Source organism: Alligator mississippiensis, chromosome 7 (genome assembly GCF_030867095.1).
Source record: "Alligator mississippiensis isolate rAllMis1 chromosome 7, rAllMis1, whole genome shotgun sequence".
NCBI classification, from domain to species: domain Eukaryota; kingdom Metazoa; phylum Chordata; order Crocodylia; family Alligatoridae; genus Alligator; species Alligator mississippiensis.
Genome location: NC_081830.1, coordinates 65,295,227 through 65,316,421, shown reverse-complemented (window position 1 = coordinate 65,316,421; position 21,195 = coordinate 65,295,227). Strand labels below are relative to the sequence as shown.

At 45.3% G+C, this 21,195-nt stretch overlaps 1 protein-coding gene across 3 annotated transcripts in view; it reads left to right on the top strand.

The window, feature by feature from the left end:
• The first annotated feature begins 1 nt into the window (after position 1).
• The window catches only part of PLCH1 (phospholipase C eta 1), a 215,019-nt gene continuing 193,825 nt past the window's right edge, over positions 2-21,195 (top strand). For 2 of the 3 annotated variants that reach the window (XM_059731059.1, XM_019491860.2), the window contains exon 1: positions 71-237. The gene's annotated coding sequence lies outside the window, so the exon portion shown is untranslated. The other variant, XM_014602787.3, reaches the window with a different exon arrangement.

The window sequence follows — 21,195 nt, the reverse complement described above, 5'->3', positions numbered from 1 at the left end:
GCGCGGGTTTGAATGGGGAGCGCAGGTTGTGGCGGCAGCGGCGCGGAGCCGGAGCGGTGAGTGCGTCCCGCGGGCTCTCGCACCTGCCCCGGGCGGGGGGACCTTTTGTTGGGCTCCGCGGGCACGGGCAGGAGGAGCCAAGCCGGGTCCTTTCGTGCTCCGGGCGCGGGCGCTGCCCCCCGGCACTGCCGAGCCCACCTGCTGCGCGGCCGGGACGAGCCCGCGGCGGGCGCACAGGTGAGCGCCGGGCAGGCGTGTCCCCGCAGCCGCTGCCCCTTCCCGGCGGCCGGCCCGGCGTCCTCGCTGCTCCCCGAGCCTCGTGGCTGCCACCTGGCTCCCGGGAGCGCTGAGGAGTGAAGCCGCTGCCAAGCCTGGCTGGCGCCCGGCTGGGGAAGTGTCTTAGAAACCGAGGCTTTCTAAGGAGAAGCGAAGCGAGCACCTTGCGGCCGGGCCGGGCCGGGCCGGGCCGGGCCAACGCCTCGCTCGCAGGTGGCCGGGCCCCGCTTTTGTCCTCCCGCGCCTTCCCCGCGGCCGGGCTGCGCCTGTCGCTGCTGTCCAGCGAGCATCCCGTGGGACAGGCTTTTTGGTGGTGGGTTGATGAAGTGTTTCTGGCAGGCCTTGTCACCCGTCAGAAAACTGCCTGAGTCGGTTAGCGAAGGCTTTTCCTGAAGTTGAGCTGGGTTAGGGAGGGTCGGTAAACTGCTTTCAGCCACCAAGGACTTATACTCTTCGGGTGGAATAAAGTGAAGCCTGTTGCTGTGTTACCTAATGCGTTATTAAGCACTTCATCTCAGGCACAACAAAGGCATCCTAATGAAACCAGAGGCTTCTGCTTTGTAAAGATGAGGGTTTTTTTTTTTAAAGTTCATGTTGATAAGCAGAATAAAATATGGGGTGGTATCCCCATGCCTCTATCAGAAGGTTGAAGAACTTCTGGCGTTTTTTAGTGTCACTTTCTGTTTGTGACCCTGTGTAGTGGTTCATATCCTGCAACCGTTCCTAAATTTCCAGTGACACAGTTTCTTTTGACTCATGGAGGTAAATTGTAAAGCGCAATGTTCGCAGGGAGTCAGATGATAATTAAGGAAAAGGGTGAGGGGTTGACAAGGGTGTGAAAATGTGGCTGAAACAAAGACAGAAGGGTTTGGTGTGGTCTAGATTTATAGCCAGACAGAACTGGTATTGAAAGAACAATAGGTTGAGTTATTTGGTCCAGGCTTGTTTTTTAGTTTGTGCAACTAAACAAATTTCAGTTCACACTCAGTTTTTTTTAAATGTTTCTAGCTAATGTATTTAAAAATGAATGTCTGTAAGAGATTTACATTTTGGCAAGTTAAATGCTTTTGTTGATGAGAGCATTTTTACAATGCTTTGCTATACAGAGAGTGTAAAGAAAACATTTTTTCTCTAAGTACCATTCAAAATCTAAAAGTCCCATATTTTAGTGTATATGTATTGCAATAATAAGCACATGCCATAATTCATAAGAATAACCCTGGAAGGTTAAATATGGGGGGTTGCAAAAGAAAATACCAGTAATTACAAGATTCATTTTGTAATGAAGATTATTATTTGATAATTAAGATATAGCTGACTAAATTATAAAGGGCTACTTTAGGGATTAAATTAAACTGCATTCATTATGTAGTGTAAAATTTAGACCTTTGTGGAAACTTGGTGACTAGGCAGGGTGTGAGATCAGGAGGACATACTAGAGAACAATTCAGCAATTTTCAAGTGCTACAAAACATGACACCTTCCACAGTATTAGCATTTTCTCAGCATTAAACAAATTGTCGGGTTAAATGATATTTAGGTAAAATCCTTTCCCTGTTGAAGTCATTCAGAAAATTTTTTTATTGACCTCAGAGCAGTGGGATTTCACCCTTAGAAAATGATAATGCTTATCACTTTTGGCCCGATCCTTTAAGATCCTAAGCATTCTCGACCCCCTGTGAGAATTAAGAAGGCTCATGCACTTGCTGGCCTGGGTCCTTTCTTTTTGAAAGCTCCTTGATAAGTTTTGGCCCTTGATTTTGAAATTTATTTAAAAAACAAACAAAAGATGCAATTAGTGAAACAATCTGTATTTTTTTCCTTTGCAATGCAGTTAACAGCTTTGTGTAGCTATAATTAGATTTACTCAAGTTGCTAGAAGATACATAATTCCAAAAGAGGTGAAGAAGAGGGCCAGCTCCAAAGAAGGACTCAAAATTACACACCACACCACCATATTTTTAGATGTCTGCCCCCCAAGAGTGGGGACTACAAAGTATATCTAGCCTCCCCTCTGCACTACATAGGGAGTGATGGGACCCTCAGAACGATTCAAAAATGTTGCATGCTGAGTGAGGAGCCACTGGGAGCTAGCCCATAGGAAGCATAAAGGGCTTGCTGAACTTGCACTCTTTAGAGATGTGGCTGCACCTCTGTCCTCTTGGGATGGAAACAGACATCATCTTCATGCCACCATCAATTTTTTTATGGCAGCACAAAGTGGATGCCTGTTTGCTTTCATATCTTCTGTCACATCCCCAATGCTCAAATTTGTGGCCATGACAGAAACTAGTAATACACTGGGTCCCTTTATTGCAGCCCGTGTTTTTCAGCTGCCCCATGGCAGGTGCTCTGCAGGCTTGAGGGGTTTGGTCCTGCACACCCTGACAGTTCCTGGGCAGGACTGAGCCCCTCAAGTCTTGGGAGCACCTGCCTTGCTTTCCCTGTTTACCCAGCTGTGTCCCTCAATGTTGTTCCCATTCCTTCTCTTCCCTCCCACCTGACTTCCTGTTGGTGCTGTGCAGTCATGGCACTGCGGCTGCTGGCAGCTGGGCCAACATGAGACGGGGCACAGTGCAGTGTACCGAGTAGCTGTCCCACCAGCCCACCCACTGCTATGAGGTGCTGCCGCCATGCTGCATCAGAAAAGTCAGGGGTAGCTGCCCTGGTCTGAGCACCCCCATGACTGGCATGGATTCATCTCCTAGTGGCACTGCAATGGCAGCAGCTCATCAAGGTAGGTGGGTAAGTGGTCTGACTACTCAGCACAACACCCTGTCCTGTGTGGGCCCAGCTTCTGGCGGCTATGGTGCCAGGACTGCACAGCCACAATGCCAACAGCAAGCCAGGTGTGGGGGACAGCTCTGTGTGTGGGTGGAGGACAGCTGTGGGAGGCGGTGGGGGGGTGGAGGAGTCTATGCACTGCATGGCCTGGCCCAGACCTGGCAGCAGCAGAGTGCACTGGCAGGGGGTACAGCCTTTCCTTAGGCTCCTGGTAACAGCTAGCAGGCTGGATAGTATAAATTGGTGGTCCAGGTATGACCATGGGCTGTACTTTGCCCATCCCTGATTTGGACCATATCTGTAGTGCTCACTGACTGTGCCAGACAGCACTGTATTGTAATACTCCGTGCCAGGGGTCAGCATCTTCTAAGGAGCTGTAGGCTGAAGTAAGGCAGTGGGTCTGAAGGAGAGCTGTCACTTGTGACCCAGATGCTATCTTGTGACCTGTGCTGTGCCAAGGGCTGCTCTCTCACTCCTGCACCTCTCTGCTTCAGCTGCTACCACTCCTTAATCCTCACCACCAATTCCTATCACTCCTGACTCCCACCACTGATGAATTAAGCAGTGAGAAGTAATGGCTGCAGTAACGGGGTGAGAGAGAGACAGGCAGACAGAGTAGGGAGGGCTGATGTGGCAGCAGATGGCACTGCAGAAAAACTGTTCAGGGCAGAGGAACACTACTGAGATGGTCCTTGCCCAATGCAGGATTACCATTGAAGTCCTGGCTCCACAGGCCAGATGCAGATGCTTGGTGGGTTGAATCCAGTGCATGGGCTGCTAACCCCTAGTCCATAGTACTCTGTATTGGTTTCTGAAGCTGGAAGGAGGGTCTCCTAATTAGCACTGAAGGCAGGTTAACTGGCTCTGCTTCTCAGCAGAGATACTTAGCCTGAGTGAAGCACCTCATCCATGTGGTTCTGCTCCTTCTGGTTCAGGAGATACTTTATGCTGAGCAACGTGGCATTTTTAGCACTGCACTGCCTGGCATGGTAAGCAAGAGGTACAGTTTAGGTGATGCTCTGCTTAGCTACTGGGTACCAGTGGGGTTTAGGTGGGAACAGAAGACAGAACTATTAGCCCTAGAGAACTTTAATGGAGGCACCTAGGAAGTTTGAGGTCCCTCCAGGGTTAGGATGTTTTTTGGATTTTTGTTTGGACTTCATTGCCTACAATCTGCCCAAGTCCTAACAGAGTTAGTTACTGAGACAGATATAAGACTTGCATGAGGGAAACTCTCTACAAGTTCTTTATTCAGAGTGCCCCCTTCTTCGGTGTTATAAAGTACAGTGTCTGCTTTCCTTCCTGTGCTTTGTTGATGCACTTGTCCTTTAGGTTCATGACCAGTACTCCACAAAGCTTTAGAGAAAATTAAAGAGTAAGTATGATTAATATTCAAGTGCCTATATCGTGAATTGCAAATGGTTATCTATACACAGCATCCACCATAACAGTACTTAAAAGTCGTAGGAGGACTGTCCTGCAAGATTTACTCAGCAGGACTATTAAGTGAGTAAGGAATGCTCAGTGGAGTATGAGTTGCCTGGTCTGAAGAATATGCAGAATTTCTGAGAGACTGCTGTACCATAGGATATGTACTTGAGAAATGCCTCCTGGAATAAGCTAATTCAAGCATGTGCATATTTATATAGTCTATACAGCTCTGAAACAGTTTCCAGAGAAAGGGGTAGGCTTAATACTAGATTATTATGTTTTTTCAAATTGCATATAAATGTTTAAAAGAACTTTATGGCACTGATTGAAGAATGTTTTTATGCTACCTATTGTTTTTAGCAATGGGGATCAGCTGGTGGTTCTGGATCAAGTGGTGCAGAACTCATTATTTTAACAGCACTGACTCAGCTTGGTAGGTTGCCTAGGGAATTGAGTTAATGCTTTTGTCCTTTTACCCTTTAAGGCCTGTGTCCCAAGATGACTTTGATTACAATCACCAACATCTTTAAGGACAAAGAAATTCCCATTCCATATGAATTAAAAAGGGAGGTTAGCTACTGTTGATTTGCTGTTAGTACATTTCATGCCTGGCAATAAGCCTGAGTGAATTTTGCACTGGTGTGCCATCAAGAAATACTTATGGCATCAGAGTAATTTGAGTCGTGTTTCTCCCTAAAATTCAGAGCAAAATTCTCATCTGTGGTCCATATATGCATTCTACTTCATTATTTGCTGCTTCTACCTGTGTGGATCCTCTGTTGATGTCAGGGAATGTACAGTACAGAAGATGAATATACTATATACATGTGAAAGGAGCATCTTTCTATTTGTGAAAGATGCTTGCCCTTTGAACTCTGAGTGGGGTGTATTTTTTTAAGGACCTGATTTACTTGATGTCATTTGAAATTCTGCCATTCAGACTGAATCATAAATTGTCGTAGACTATTGAGGTTTTGTGCTTAACAAAAATGACTGAGAGTTTAGAGAGCAGGTCTCTGTTTACAGTGCTGTTGGAATTTTCTCATGTTATTTGGGGCAAAATCAATCTTTGGGTGCCTTAACTCTGTTTCACTGATTGAAAGAAAAAATAAAGTGATGATATTTAGCTTCTTTGCTGTTTTATGTTGAGGCTCAATTCATTAGAGCTTGTGAAGCACCTGACGGTGTTTGGAGCAAGGGTACTTTAAGTGCAGAATACTATTTCTGTGTCTTTCTTTCTGTATTGCACAGTACTGAACATATTGCTGGCACTTTAGCATATGAATCACTACTGTTTTACAGTTTATATAACTATTTCAGTTAGTCACAAGTGTTTTTTCTTGCTGCTTGGTGAGACCTCATTTAAAAATAACTTTTTTGCTTTTGGGAAGAAGAAAGATTTTTTTTCTGGGTAACTCATTTAAGTGATAATGAAGATTAATGCTCTTTGCCTGTCAGTGCATATGTACTAATAAAACAGATCACACCACCTGCACTGCATGTCGCATATGGGCACATGAAAGCATCCCTGATAGATCTGTAGATTTTCATTTAAACCCAGATTACATATGGAGTTCAGAATGGATCCACGTGGTGGTCTAGCAATGGTGACATGCTAATGTGCCACATACTGTCTTAAATGATTACTTTAGGCTGCTGTAGTATTCCCTGTGTTAGTTTAGTTTGTTCTTTTCTTTTGAAAATAGAATTATTCTAGGTTTCCCAGATTGTGGATCAGGACCCCAGAGGAATCCTTGGAGGCCTTCATTGTGCAAAAATACATTTTTACTGTCTGCTTATCTGTGCAGATCAGTGGTTTCTTTCCAGTCTTGGTAGGACCTTGGTATAGTACAGGGCACACAAATAAAGCAACGAAGAAGTTGGCAGATAACTATTATTGTCTTGGTGTCCACACCTTCTTTGAGGGCAAGTATCCTTTATTTCTGTAAATTTGCTTTTGACGTGGGTTTAAAACTGCATTAAAAAAACAAATTCATTGCAAGAATCATCTGGTAAATTCAACAAATTTCAAGTGGAGAGAGACCCCATTACAAACATTGTTAAGCATGACAAAGAGCGAGCACCCATGCATGCAGACCATGTCCAAACGTGTCACTAAATTGGAATACCAGATGTGCGACCATAATGCTGAGGCCCAGAAGAGGTACTGCTGAGCCTCACGTGACCTTGGTGCATTTATCATTCACTCTTTATTAGGGCTCATTTCTGGCTCAAGGTGATTCAGACTGATTGATCAGTACCAAGCTGTTTTAGTGATAGTCTGAAAAAAAATGGGGATAATAGAGAAATCTGATGGAAAATAAGTGATTGATGCCAAAACCCAGTTAAATAGTGTGTTGTGAAGTACTTGCTGCTGAGAATAGGAAGCTTAAGTTGACACATTTTAGAAATAAAATTTGAGGCTTTTAAAAAATCATCAAGGCTTGATTACCTAAACTGGCACTGCAAGCACAAACCCATTGAGTAATTGTATTGATTATTTCTATATTTTATGCCCACACAGTTTGAGATGTGAACTATTGCCAAAAATTTTCTCCTTCCCTGAGCAGTAGACCTGGTTTGAAAAGTTACAGGGCCCAAAACAGCTATTAAGTTGAAACACCCTTTTCCAATTAGGGGTTCCTGCCGTGATCGTGATACTGCTGAGAATGCTTAAGACCCAACTGTCTCAAAACTCTGGAAGAGTGACTACTTAGCTATTTGGATGAGTTAGTCAATGGACGTGGACAAGTATTTGTTTCTAGTGTGAAGAATTTCACAGAAATTTCTGTGAAATTATTAGTTCTAGAAAAATGGTTTGGAAATTGGAGTGTACATGTACATGTATGTGTCCAGCCAGGGGACACGAGAGGGATGACCCCTCCCCTGCACTTAGGAGAGCCTATTGATTGACAACCTGCCCTCTCCCCTTCCAGGGAAGAGGGCTGTCAATAGGCAGCTGATTGGTGAGATGGGCAGGGCATTCTCCCAGGTCTGGACTCTGTGTTCTGGTAGGGCTCCAAATCTGGGTGCATCTGAGTCCTGCCCTGTGCAACTCTCTGGGTCACACTGGAGGAGGGCACAGAGCAGGAGGCAGATGCACCCCAGGAAGGTTTCAGCCCTGGAAGAAGCTGCCACAGGTGTGTGTGTGTGTGTGGAGAAATTATCTTGCTGTACAATAGGTCCAGGAGGACCCATCCTAGGAGGAAATACGCCTCATCCATGCACAGACTAGTTCCTCTGGCTGGTCAGGGGCAGGAGGTAGATGTTTGGGACTTGGACTCTGGGTTGCAGCCTGGCTCCCCCTCCTCATCCTTGCATATATTTGGGGTGACCCAGGTCGGTTGTGGCTGGGGAATATTGGCAGATCATGGTAGCTTCATGGGGCTTCCTGAAAGCGAACCCATGGGTGGGCTATCAGGGAGCCAGTGCTCTTCCTCCCTCCTCTTTTGGAGGGAGGGAGAGCGGAGGACTGTGAGATACTGTGTGCCGTCAACACCCAAGAGAAAAAATACAGCCATTCAAGGTAGTGTGGGAGGGGAGAGATCTTGTTGGAAGATGGAAATTTTTCTGGTAGAAGAGCTGCAAGAAACCCCTTGAATGGCTATGTAATCTCTTTTTGTGTTAGGAGAAAGGCTTTTCTCTTGACACAAATGTAACATCTGTCCATGGCAAATGTCTCAGGTGTTGTACAATGTGTGGCTTTCCTCAAACTATGGCTGTGATGGTTCAGTGGAAGAACATAGGCAGGTTCTTCCATAAAGGTGTGCAAGGACATTTCTACGAACAGGCCAAGATCCTGCAATAATGATAGGTCAGAACAATAATGCCTTGTTACATGGATCTAAAACATCACATGTGCTGTCCCACACCTTCACTGTCTGATACACTCCTTCTCTTGTTGATAAGGAAAGGCCTGAAAATCTGCCAGGTATTCTTGGAACTGCTAAAGACGTGAGTGCTTGTTAACAACTGTTCAGTGAAGTCTTGTTATTTTTTTTTTTGACCTTTCTGTGAAGAAATTGGTTCATTTGCAAAAGACTTTGTGAAAGTCTTTCACAAAACAAAATGCCAGTTCTGTGCTTCAACTAAGAGAGAAATTGCATGTTTTCTGGAATGATCATCAACCTCCTTTGCTGACACCTTTAATAATTCAGCCACAGTGGCTTGCTTGGCCTACTTTGCTGATACTGTTACATACTGAATTAAGTAGAATTTACTTTCTCTGGTGTGGAATAGGAACTATGTGTCCGGGCATGGTAGAACTATTCATTAAAAAGCTTAGAAGCTGGTCTCTCCAAGCATAAAGAGTAAATTTGGATTTGTTACCTTTTGCTTCAGTTCCAGGGAGCTGGTTATGCATCATCAGGAACTCATCAGTTGGCACCTTTTATAGAATTTAATTTTCCTGATGACAGGAAGAACGTGGGTCACCAGTCTCTCCATTTTAATATGATGTTGACATACTAGTGCTGACTGGGTTCTTTCAGAATATTTTGGCAGACTTCTGATCTACTTTTACCATTAGATGGGCAACAAGTCTTAGAATTAATAATACTATATCATGCTTTGTTCCGTAATGCAGCATACTGCAGAATAAAAGAAAATACAGCTGTTAATGATATAATGTTGTTGCTGCCATGTTAATGATTAACATACCGTAATTTTATTTTTTCATGTCCCAGCTTCTTATGTTGTATGTTCAACAAGGAAATGTATTAACCGTAATAAGAAGATGGTCTGTTTTGCTAAATGTTTTCTTCATGGTACATTCTGAAGTCCTGAAATATATTTATAACTTTTCCCAAGCTATGTTTCAGACTCTCGTTTCTCACTTTATGGGGTGCCACATGATCCCCCATCTGACACTATCTGCCTGTTTTCTTATCTGTAGATTATTTCAATTATAAACTCCTGGTTACAAAGGCAGTCTTTGTGCTCTTTTTTTTTTTTTTACAGTACCTAGGTTGGAGTGGGGAAGTGTACTTGCTCCATGATGGGGACACCTCAGTGCTACTGCAATCCAAGTAATACAACAAATAATGGAAGTTCTTGCACTAGGTGTGTAGGAGGAAAAGAAAACAAAATAAGTTTCCAGATTTTTTTGGAATGCAAATATTCAGCTGCTTGTTGAATGGAGAAAAGAAAAAAATCTCCACTAATTCTCCTATAGTTTGTCAGGTTTTATTTTGATATCAGAAAGCTTTGGAAAATGTTCCTAGTGGGGAAACTTTAAAATATCACTAAAACCAATTAAAATAATACTCTTAATGAGAAGACCTCCTGTGACTTTGGTTAGTAGAGCCTCACAACCCCATGCAGAGACCTTACAATAGTCACTGGCAAAAACTGATTGCTGACTGTGCTGACTATCTGTCATTTGCGAAGTTACTGCCACTGGATCAATACCAAGCCTGGAGGCAGCATGTTGGGAACCCTTTATACAGAGAGTTAGGAAGCCCAGGATCCACAAGGCTCCATTAGAATTTTTTTAACAAAAAAATCTCCAGTCCCTTTTTGGATAGGGAATGAAGGAAAAAAATGCTTTTTAATCAGGTGGGAAAAATTGCTGGGGGAAAGAGTGATGCTTCTCCATTTGATGTTCATGCAGTGTGAATATGTTTGTAGTTCTACTCTATATATTGTGATTGAGGCTTTCCAAGACCTTTTCTTATCCTATACCTTATAGCATTACATGATTCAGAGGGCAGGTGGTGTCTGTGGGAGCTATTGGTGGGGGAGGGGGGGCGAAGGTGGGGCCCATGGGGGAGGAGGCGATTGGTGGGCTCTGGGAGGGTTTGGCAGGATTGGAGCGGGCTCACAGGGTCTGTGAGGGGGCATGGGGGGATGGGGGTTCTCTATTTATAGCCCCCATCCCTCCCCACACTGGGACTTACTGCCATGGTTCCTGGCATCGGTGAACACTGATTAAAACCAGCACCAGGAGCGGGGTGGGGGAGGGAGCAGGAAGGGGCAGTGGCTGGTTTGGCGGGTGGGAGGTTGTACATCTGGGGGTAAGGCGAGTGGCTAAAAATAACCCAGTGCCAGGGAGGGGGTAGGAAAAGCTGAGCTGTGGGACTAGGGCTGGTGGCTGTGGTTTCTCAGCTTCAGGGTGGTGCTGGGAACTGTACAGAAGTTTGGGACAGTTAGATTGGTCTAAAAATAGTCAACCTGATTTAAGTTAAACTGCCTCGGAGGTAGGGGTACCTTGGATGGGGTCAGTGGCTTTTAGACCCATCTAACCTTCCTGGAAGTTCTGTACAGTTTGCGCTTAGATGGACCTAACTAGGGATTTAAGTGGAAGGCACACACCTGGGTAAATTAAGTTACATTGGGTGGCCATTTTTAACATGATCTAACCTCCCCAAATATCTGTATGCACCCTTTGGGGACCATTACTTATTGGACAGCAGTTCTGTCTACTAAGGATTTCTTCTGACTGCTTCCACTACAATTGATTTCAATGGGACTAGCATTCCGCCATTGAATAGTAGCAATAAAACATTATAATTTTTTTCTGCAGGGAATTAATTCCTTTCACTGTAATGAAAATACATATTACTATACAGGGTGTATTCATTTTCAATGTTATTTATACACAAGGAAGGGTTTAATTCTTGAAATTAACTTAATTGTAAAAATATTTTTAATGTATAAGCATTCAAAAACTTTTTTTCTGCTTAAATTATTACAAGTACAAATCAGATTAGCTAGCAAATTCATAGTGCAGTTTTTTTCTCCTCTATTTGCATTGCTGGCTTCTTATCTGTTGCACAGAACAGAAGTCTTGCATATTCTGTATTTGTTCTACATGCATGACTTTCACTGTTTGTGTGAGTTGTTTGGAATGCAACATGAATATAGACTATCTATGAGAAGTCCTTAGTGCACATCAGAGGGGAATTTTGCATAGAAAATTTATTGAAGTTTTCAGATTCTTAGTTGCTGGCTTGGATTCAGCCCAGGTAAATACTGATCAAAATTTGTCACCAACTGATGAGTGTTTAGTGAAATGAAGAAATAGTTCCAATCCATAGTTTAATTGGACTAACGTACACATCATAAAAGTACTACCATAGTTAATTTAGCACCTTGTGTATTCAACATTTAACTTATCAGTTGCTCCAGACAATTTTTTTTTCATTGAAAATACTTTTGAGGACAGTGAAAGCTCTTTTGTATTTCATTTCCATGGATTTGTAAGTACTTTTCTCATTTTATGTCCGAATCTTTTTTGCCACTTTGTATTCAGGTGGCTGTTTTCTGGTCTAACGAAAATAAACTTTTCCAGTTGATGTGGTGGTTACTTGTAGATGAAGTAAAAGATAGCTTTTATAATCAACAAAGTGCAGCTGCTGATTTCTCTACAAAGGTTTGAAGGTCACTTCACCTGCTGTTTAATAAATATTATGGTTAGTAAAAACATGGCTTGGAAATGACATCTTTTATTTATTTTTTATTTTACAGCAAGGTAGAGTGGAGTCAGCCCCATGGCTGATAATAAACTTGGATGCAATAGGCAACATGTAATAAACTGTATTGTGCCATTCGGGAGGAAAGCACAGTAGTATATCATTTCTTCCAGGTGTGCACCGTAAAAATATAAAAAATACTTGGACAACTTTTGCAAATAACTACTTCCCTCTTCCTTATTAGTATTTCAGCATATACATGGATTATAACATGCAAGAGAAATATGATTAGCTCCACTTCTTAGCCTGTGGTAACATAGTCTAGGATATGGTATTAAAAGGGCTGTGCTGTCCTTTCTGGTTTCCCCTGGTTTAGCTTTGCCAACATTTCTCCTCCCCCTCCCCTTCCCCTTCCCCACTGTAGGCCACATGCTGTCACCATTTTAGATAAATTATTTGATGTGAGCAGAGATGGCAGTACCTGGCCCTTAAAAAATGTGTAAGACTTGACCTTCACATGAAGACAGGCCCCTAGGCCTCTCTATCAGTAAGGAACTTGAACCTGATTTACTGAGCTAAGCAAACTATATAGACAGACAGGGCACTTTTACATGTGCTCTGGGGTTGGGGGACAGTGCTTTACTTAGAGCAGCTCCAAGAGCTGCTCTGTTTAAAATGCCACCACATACCCTGTATCAGCGTCCCTGCACTTAAAGATGGCCGTGGGAGCACTTAAAGTAAAGCTTGTTCGATGAGCTATAGTTCAAGCTCCCCCACTGCCATTTTTAAGTGTGGGGATGCTGATACATGAGATGCAGGAGGCTGCTGGAACGCGGCAATTGCCACGCTCCAGCAGACTCAGTTAATCGAATCTGCTCTGACATACTGGAATTCCAGCGTATCGGAGCGGCTGCAGTGCTCGTTTATAGGTGCCCACGGTTCCTCAAAATGGTTCTGGCTAATATAATCCTCAGGGTGGGTTTGATTTAAATCAAATCAATTTAAATCACTGGTCAGGAAGCCTCAATTTAATCATTGTTTTCTACAAAAAGTGCATTCTTCTTGTTTGATACACCTTTCATTAAAATATTCCCAAGCAGTCTCTTCTATTGCCTGCCAAGCCTGCTACCATGACAGATTTTCCTTTCTACCATACCATCCCCTCACTAGATCTTAAATCAATGGAGACGCTATACTCAGAAACTTATCCCTGAAGACTTTTGGAATGTTCTGCTCAAAATGGTCCTTTTTTGTTTCTACTGCCTCCCCTCCTTGCATTTATCTCTAGACTGTTCCTCCTTGCCCAGATCTACTCTACCCCAACAATCCTTTATTCATTTAACTTCTTGAAACTCAGCACTTTTAGAAAGAGGTAAGGGCTTGATTCTGTGTATACAAACTTGCAGGGAGACAGTAGGGTTGATGGGTAGGTAATCGGGTTTTTATTTCTCATCTTCATATACTATTGTTAACAAGGATGCTACCTCTGGAGACACAAATTCACAGTATGAGAACTAAAACTAAGCATCACAAAGATGCTTAATGGGATCTTCTAGACTGAGCACTGAGTCCCATTGGGTAGAGGGGTTTTCTTTAATCTTTACTAATCTATAGAGGAGCCTCTGGGAACCCCATAATACTGGGTCCCTAATGTAGTCCATGACCTGTTGTGACCTATTGATTAAACTTTTCTAAAAAGGTTACATGAATGATGTTCTAATCCCTATTCCATGATGATATGTTTGAGCTCGAATATATTTTAAATTAAAACTATATGTAGGCTTATTTTTAAATAAAAAATCTTAACAAAAAATAAAAATATGATTTAATAAAAAATATGATATAAATAAAAACAATTTCTGGGTTTTTTTGTGTGGTTTTTTTTTTAAATTGTTAATTTTTATCCACCTTGATAATCCTTCCTATTGTCCATGGGAGGTCTCTGCATACAAGTATGGTCTGCCCTGATTTGTATGCCTGGCTCTGCCCCAGATTTCCTCTCTTATTCTGGATCACTCAATCTACTTGGGCCTAGATGTTCCCTTCTGTACAAGGAAGGTAGTGATAGGAATTGTGCAAACATATTGGGAGGCTGCATTACTTAACACAAGTGATTCTCAATCAGGGTGCTGCAGCATTCTGCAGTGCCTTGAGGTCCTTTCAAGAGTGTCACACAATGTTAAGTGTGCAAACATGATTCATGTGATAAACCCAAGATTTCAAATCCATAGTGTTAAAAACATTCTTTCTTATTGTGGTCTTTCTGAGTTCCTTGAAACAGAAGAATTGCTCTGTTTTCTTTAGTCAAAAAAGAACGAAACAGTGAAAGCTGCTGGCATTTTCCAAAGGATGCTTCAAGTCTAAAAAGGTTGAGAACCTTTCCTTAATGTTTACATAGCGCTTTGAGAATCTCCAAAGCAAGGTGTCATGCTAGTGCTAAGTACTTTTACTATCTCTGTATTTGTTGTGGGGTGGAGTACACATTAGGTGGATAACGGTAGTGGCAGTCAGTGCAGAGTTTTGTCTGTCATCATACAATGCTCACTTTTATTTAGTGATGGGTAAGTAAAAGGGCAGTGGATGTGCTGATCTGCTACTCACATATCTACATGCTAGTACAAGCACGTACCATCTATGCCCTTTAGTGCCAAAGACAGTCTAGAGTTCTGTAGTAATTCAGAAAGTTCTGATTCAGGTTCTGTTGTGTCATAAGAGTGGTTTTGCAGCAGTTGTAAAGGTAGTATGTTATTACTTCTCATCACACATTTCCTGGGCCTTGTTTTTCACATGCTATCTCAGCTTTAGGCTAATGTGTTTTCATTTCCCTCCTCTCCCTTTCACTCCCTTTAATTGTGCCCTCATTTTCTTTAAGCTGCCTGTGGCATCCAGTAGTGTTCTTGATTGTGCCAGCCCTAAAGTTACTGTCTCAGTAGCAGGGATTCAGATCCCCAGCCATAAGACTCAATAAGTTGGTGCCCTTCGCATAATGCTTTGGTGCTTCACTGCAACTTCTTGCATTGTTGTCTTGTTTTTGAGTAGAGCAAAAATTACTAGTACCAGGCACATAGGTTTATTGGATTTCTCTTCATAGAAAGGTTTTCTACCTTCTCTGCCTCTATTTTTCTAAAGTGTGTGTTGGGGTGAGGGGGAGAGGGGTACTGCTTGACGTTTGCAAAAGATATTAACTGGAAGGGTGGTGGGAATGTGAGCTTTGGCAATGCTGGGAGGGTCAGTGAACCACCATCTGCCTCAATCAAGAGGAATCCCTGCTGGCTTGGGCAGTCTGTGTGACTGACATCTATTAAAGTGTTTAAAAAATGGGGGGGGGAGAAGTGCGGGGCAGAGAGCTGTTAAAAGCAGATGAGATTAGTAGTCTTCCTGTCCTATGCATTTCTCATTTTCAAGCAGCTAAACTGTTTGACATTAGCAAGGAAGTGCCATGGGGAAAACCCTGTGTGAAGTGGACAGTTTTATTTGCTATCTGCACAAGGAAGCTATGCAGCTTCAAAGTTAAATATGGCACTAAACATTTCAAGTAGTGTTTTTTTTATTAAACCAGTTCCATGCATGTACACTAACAAGCCTCCTTTTGTGTGATCTGACTGGCTGTGAGCATGCATAGCATTTTCTCCAACAGCATACCCTTGGTATAAAAACTAAGGCATTCTGGAGTTCAAGAATTAGTGCCAGCTTCTCTGAAGAGCTCTCCAAAGCTCAGTTTTGTGTGAGAGAACAAGTATTTGTGGGATGAGGAGGGTGTTGTGATGTGTTTATAGGTCTGTTGCAATAATCAATTTTTATTGGCCAAACTTAAGCTTAGTCTTTTATTAGGCCTTAGATAAAGGATTTGTATGCCACCATCACATGCAGTGGTACAAAACTAATTTATTTAAACATATTCCCTGTAAACTATTTCATATAATAAAAAAGAAATGCTCAGTGGGCATGTCTACACATGAATTTAAGTGGGCTTAAATGTAATGTGCATTAAGTGCTTTTTGGCAGATGTCTACATGTGGTGGGACTTGTGACTAACTTTAGTCCCAAGTTAGTGCAGCCCTGCCATGTGGCCTTGTGGCCACTGGGGGAAGCTCTAGCCTCTGGACACATGGCTGCCAGCACTTGGCAGCCATCTTGAAAGCACACCCTTTGCATTGTGACCTCTGGGATGACACTTCCCGTGTTAGAGGAGCAACGTGACAGATGCATAGGCAGCACATGCCTGCTCTGCTCCTGGTGCACCTGTGCTTCCCAGCCATACCTGCCCCAGCTCCTGGCCCTGGTGCCCAGGGACAGGGTCTCCTGCTTCTCAGGGCTGCCACAGCTGCCCTGCTTACCTGCTGCCATTCTGTGCGCCTGCTACTTGGCCACCTTGTGCCACCCAACTCCCCAGCCCACTCTCGCTGCCTGCTGAATGACTGGTGCATGGCCTTCTGGGGCCCTCGCTGCCATGCAGCTGCTGCTGCTAGCCACAATGACCATGAGCTCCAGGATGCCCCCGCTGGGATTGCCATTGCCCTTCTGTCCCACCAGCCCCACTGCCTCTGGGCCCACTGCACCAGTCAGTACTGGTGGCAACACATCATGCTGCAGGAATGGGATGATGACCAGTGGCTTGACACATTCTGGACAACCCAGGCCACCTTTGAAGACCTATGCCAGCTCCAGCCCCACCTAGAGTGCCAAAACATGGAGAAGCGCCCAGCGATCCCCACCAACACCCACCTGCCCCACCAGCCACAAATCTCCTATACCCTACCCACCCCCCAGCACTGCTCCAGCACATGCACATGTTTGTAATGAAAACTTTTATTCCTCTCACAAGCCCCACCTTTATCCACCACCCTCCCCAGCTGCCAACAATAAATACAAAAAAAAACCCCTTCTCCCAAACTAAACTATATACATCAGTCTCTCAGTCTTCGTCTGAGTCCCAGAGTGGGGGGCTGTTGGGTTGGGGCACCCAGGTCGCAGAGACCAGTGGTGACAGGTCAGCACCCTTGCTGTGTACAGTTTCCCCATGGGTCTGGGGGCCACAGTGAGTGCTGGGGGCTCTGGTGGGCAGTAGATGGTGGAGGCCCACTTGTGGGGGCCTGCTGTGGGGAAACAGGTGGGGCCCAGGGGCTTCGGCTGGCCAGTTTCTGCTGGAGCAGCTCCACATGGCACTGGTCCAGGGCCTTCAGCCAGCCCAGTGTGCCTACTGTGTCCAGTCCCATGCCTCCTCCCGTGAAGTCTCCTGGGCAATGTCCTCATCCCACCAGGCCAGCTCCCATGCCTCCTGTGCCTGGTGCTATTCCTACTCCCATGCTACCCAATTCTCAACTGCCACCAGCAGTTACTAGAGAAGGAGGGCCTAGTCCCTGGTACGCTGCTGGCACATCTGGGCAGCTCCAGAGGTGCGTGGCAGTGACCCTGCTGTTGCACTCCTACTGGGCCCTGCAGCCTCTCCCCCGTGTCTGTTGGCCCTGCAGAGGCAAGAGGATTTTGTGTGAGTTTGCAACATTGCAGAGATAGATGCTGTGTACCAGAGACCTTGCACTGCCTGGCCTCACATCAGAAGTTGGCTTTGTACAAGTGCCCAGGGACCATAGTGACCTGTCCAGGAAGGAATGGGCCCAGGTGGCTGTTGGTGAGCCATCTGGCCCCTCTTGCTCCCCTGGGCAGACAGCCTGCTGGGTGCTAGCCACACGCAGCCTGCCTCCCCTGCCCCTTTCCCAGGGTGGGCCAGGCCAGGCTGCTGGCAGCACCTGATGCTTCAGCTCCAGGCCCAACTCCTCCCCTTTCTCCCTGTAGGCCAACTGTTCTGCCATGCTGCTGCCCATCCCATGGCACCTGGGCTCAGGGCATGTGGAGCTCTTAGACAACTGGGGTGAGGGGCTGGCCATGTACAAGAAGTCTCTCTGGAGAGGTGCCTTGGGAATGTGCTGAGCATGCTGCTGCTGCGTGTGCCCTGGGTAGTGCATGAGCTGTTTGTGCAGGCAGAGGGCTGACAGACACTATGCCCTGCTGATGATGATCCTGCTGGTTCTCCAGGCATGCTTTAGGACCCTGAGCTATGGGGGAACAGGGGGCAAGCCTGGGTTGCCTCAGAACCTCTGACACCGCTTGGAGGGCTACCTGTTGCAGTGCTACATGTCCCTGCTCCTTGCTGCTGAGGAGGACATTGCTGTTGGCATCAACACCTTCCTTAGCGTGTGAGAGGCCTGTGCCTGCCCAGCTATGGTGACAAGGTCTTCTCAGTAAAGTTTTGAACTGTGTCCTGCCTCTCTGCATGCTGTGGGGCGTAGGACCTGGGGCCAGAGGAATGTGGGTGGGCCAGGCAGGGAGTGGGGACAGGGCCTAGGGGTAGGGAAAAGGCCCAGGACTGGGAGGGCTCTCCCCCAGTGCGGGACTTATCATGTGTCCACGGCTGGTGACACTGGAAGCTTGGTGTGAGGCTCCCCGTCAGGGATGGCATCTGGCTGCACTTGGTGTCCACAGCCTGCAGTGAGTCCATGGCCTGCAGCAGGCTAATGTGCATTAAATGCCCATGTGTAGACACACCCAGTGTGAACTTTACTCAGTCCACCTGACATTGTTACTGAGAAGATACACTGAGATAGACTTTTATTAAGAAAATATATGTTTTGTTTGCTATGAATCTGGCTGTATTTCATCCTGACCTACCAACTAGAAAAAACAAGATGAGGCGCATCTTGGCATACGAGATGAGAGGTATCTTAAGTTATCATCATATATGGATATCCAGTAATCATACTAAAGTACCTTGATTAAAAAGCCCTTGCTTTTTTATAGGCACACAAGGTTTTTTGGGTAATTGTGATATCTTTTATTAGATCAACTAAGTTGGTTTTTTTTTTTTTTTTTTTTTTTTATAAGTAAGTAGTCAGTAACATTCAATATAGAGTATGATATTTTAAAGTTAGCTGCAGAATTATATGCCTGCTTTATATGTGTAGTTATCAGGATGTAGTATGTACATGTGCATTGACAATCAAGATAACTATGTGCGCTAAGCTTTAAAAAAAAAAAAAAAAATCAAGCCTTTAAACATTAGGAGAAATATTTGAGAAGCATATTTTACTTGATATTCCACTAAGTCTTTTAAAAAATGTATGCATCTATAAGGAAGAGAAAATGGCCTGAAGTTCCTTTAAAAACTAGTACATTTGGTATGTTTTATTACAACCCTGTTATAAAATCAATGTTGATCCCTTTAAATAATTTATTATTTATATTAAAATTCTCACTTCTCTGAATAAATTTCCTCATGTTCTTTGGATGAATGAAGATCCATAATAACTCTTTACTCTTTTTATCATGGTATGCAAGTTGTACCTGAAGAGCAGCAAACCTCACAGAGAAGCCTATAACTGAGTAGTTTTAAATTCATGTGCCCTTTGGAAGGGGTGTGTCCAATTAGAATCAATTGTTACTGTCTGTCCACTTTTTCTTGTTTACCATATGATCATTGTCACGGTGGGGTCCTTTAGGAGCGCCGTGATCTCCTCGAGGTCCCTTACTCAGTGTCAAGGACGGCCCAAGGGCACCCTCTAATTCTCTCCCGCTACGTCTTGGTGGAAAATATGATTGGGAGGCTGCCTATGACTCCCTGGGCATGGCTACTCGGGACCTCTGTCCCCGTGTGTTCCTGGACCCCCCCCCTGGGGGTCTCCCGGTGTAATGGGTTCTCCCCAGGCACCCTAGCCTTATGGGCTATGCGTGGCTCCTACCACCCCTAATACCACACCCCAAGCCTCGCAGATGTGAAAGACGTTGTCCGGTCACAATACACCTATGCCCACTCTTGGGCCTTCTCTACAATAAACTAGTCCCCTCTGGGACGTCCTCTCTGGCCACCGGTCTTCTGGGCCCACCGCACTACCACCCTCTCTGGTACTGGCTCACCGCGCTGCTATCCCCTTTTGCCAGGGACAACCGCAGCACCTTGCCCTTCTCCTGGGGTGCTGTGCCACTAACCCCTTCCGTCGGGGTCTACCACGACACCCTGCCCCTGTCCTGGGTTTCCCTGCAGTGCAGGCCTATTACCGGGTCCGCCCCGCCCGTTCTGGGCTTCTTAAATATCGCTCCACTCTAGGGCTCCTCAATATCGCCCCTCCCTGGGGCTGGGGTCTATGCACCCCGCAAGTGACGCCGTTGCTGGCATCTGCTGCGCCTGTCCTGGGCTTCCTAATATGGCGCTCCCCCTTTTCGGGGCTCGCCGCGCCCACCTTGGTCTTCTCAATGCTGCCCTGCTCTGGGGCTGGGGTCTACATACCCCGCACACAACCCGGGGTCTCAGTTCCCCGCCCGCAACCCACTGGTTGCACTCCTCGCCGCCAGTTGCACCTTCACTGGTGCACAAGCTGCGCCATCACTGGCACTGGGGTCCCCATACCACTGGGGTACTTATGAGGATACTGCGCCCTCTTGGCGCTAGACTGCGCCCTCACTGGCGCTGGGGCCCCACCCTGCTGGGGTCCCTATGAGGCCTCCTCCAACCCCTACAGCCTCACCCAAGCCTCCGGTGTAATATGCAGAGCCAAACAAACTCAAAGCACAAGCCTCTAGGCTATAACATAACTACAAGCTGCATGGCTGTAACTTAGTATCATGGCTCGAGCCTCCAGGGCTATCACGAGCTATACTTGCAATCTGGCTTCTTTCTACATCCTGGCCGAGGAAGCTTCTGCCTTTCCGGTTATTGGCAGGGAACTACCAGCCTGGCCTCAGCCCTGGGCTTTATAAGGGCCAGGCCCTGCCCCCTACAGGCAGCTGGCTCCCCTTAGTTGCTCCGGCAACCTGCAGCTGCGCTCGTTACCCTGGCAACCCTCAGCTGGGCTCATTATATCAGGCCAGGGCTCGCTCTCTCTCCCCCTGGCAGTCTCTCCTCTCTAGGAGCAGGGGCACCGGGGTGCCCTGCGACAATCATTATTTATGATGTTGCAATGTCAGTTTTTCTTAAAGCAGTACTACCAGGTTATCTTCAGTTGAAAGAAACTGGTTAAATTTTTTAGTAACACCAATGTATTAAATACACTCAGTCACCTGAAACCAGTGCTTACAAAATGTATAAAATATTAAATTTAGAAAGACTAAATTCTCCTTTCCCTTTCTGTGCGCAGGATAAGTCATTGCTCCAAACTAAGACAGCCCCTTTAGGAAGGAATATTCAAGTGAAGTTTATGGACAGAGTTTGTTTTCTTGCCTTCTCACTGAAACTGCAGAGCGAAGTCATCACATGCTGAATAGCTATTGCACCTTGTCAAAGTGGGCAGGGGATTCTGACTCA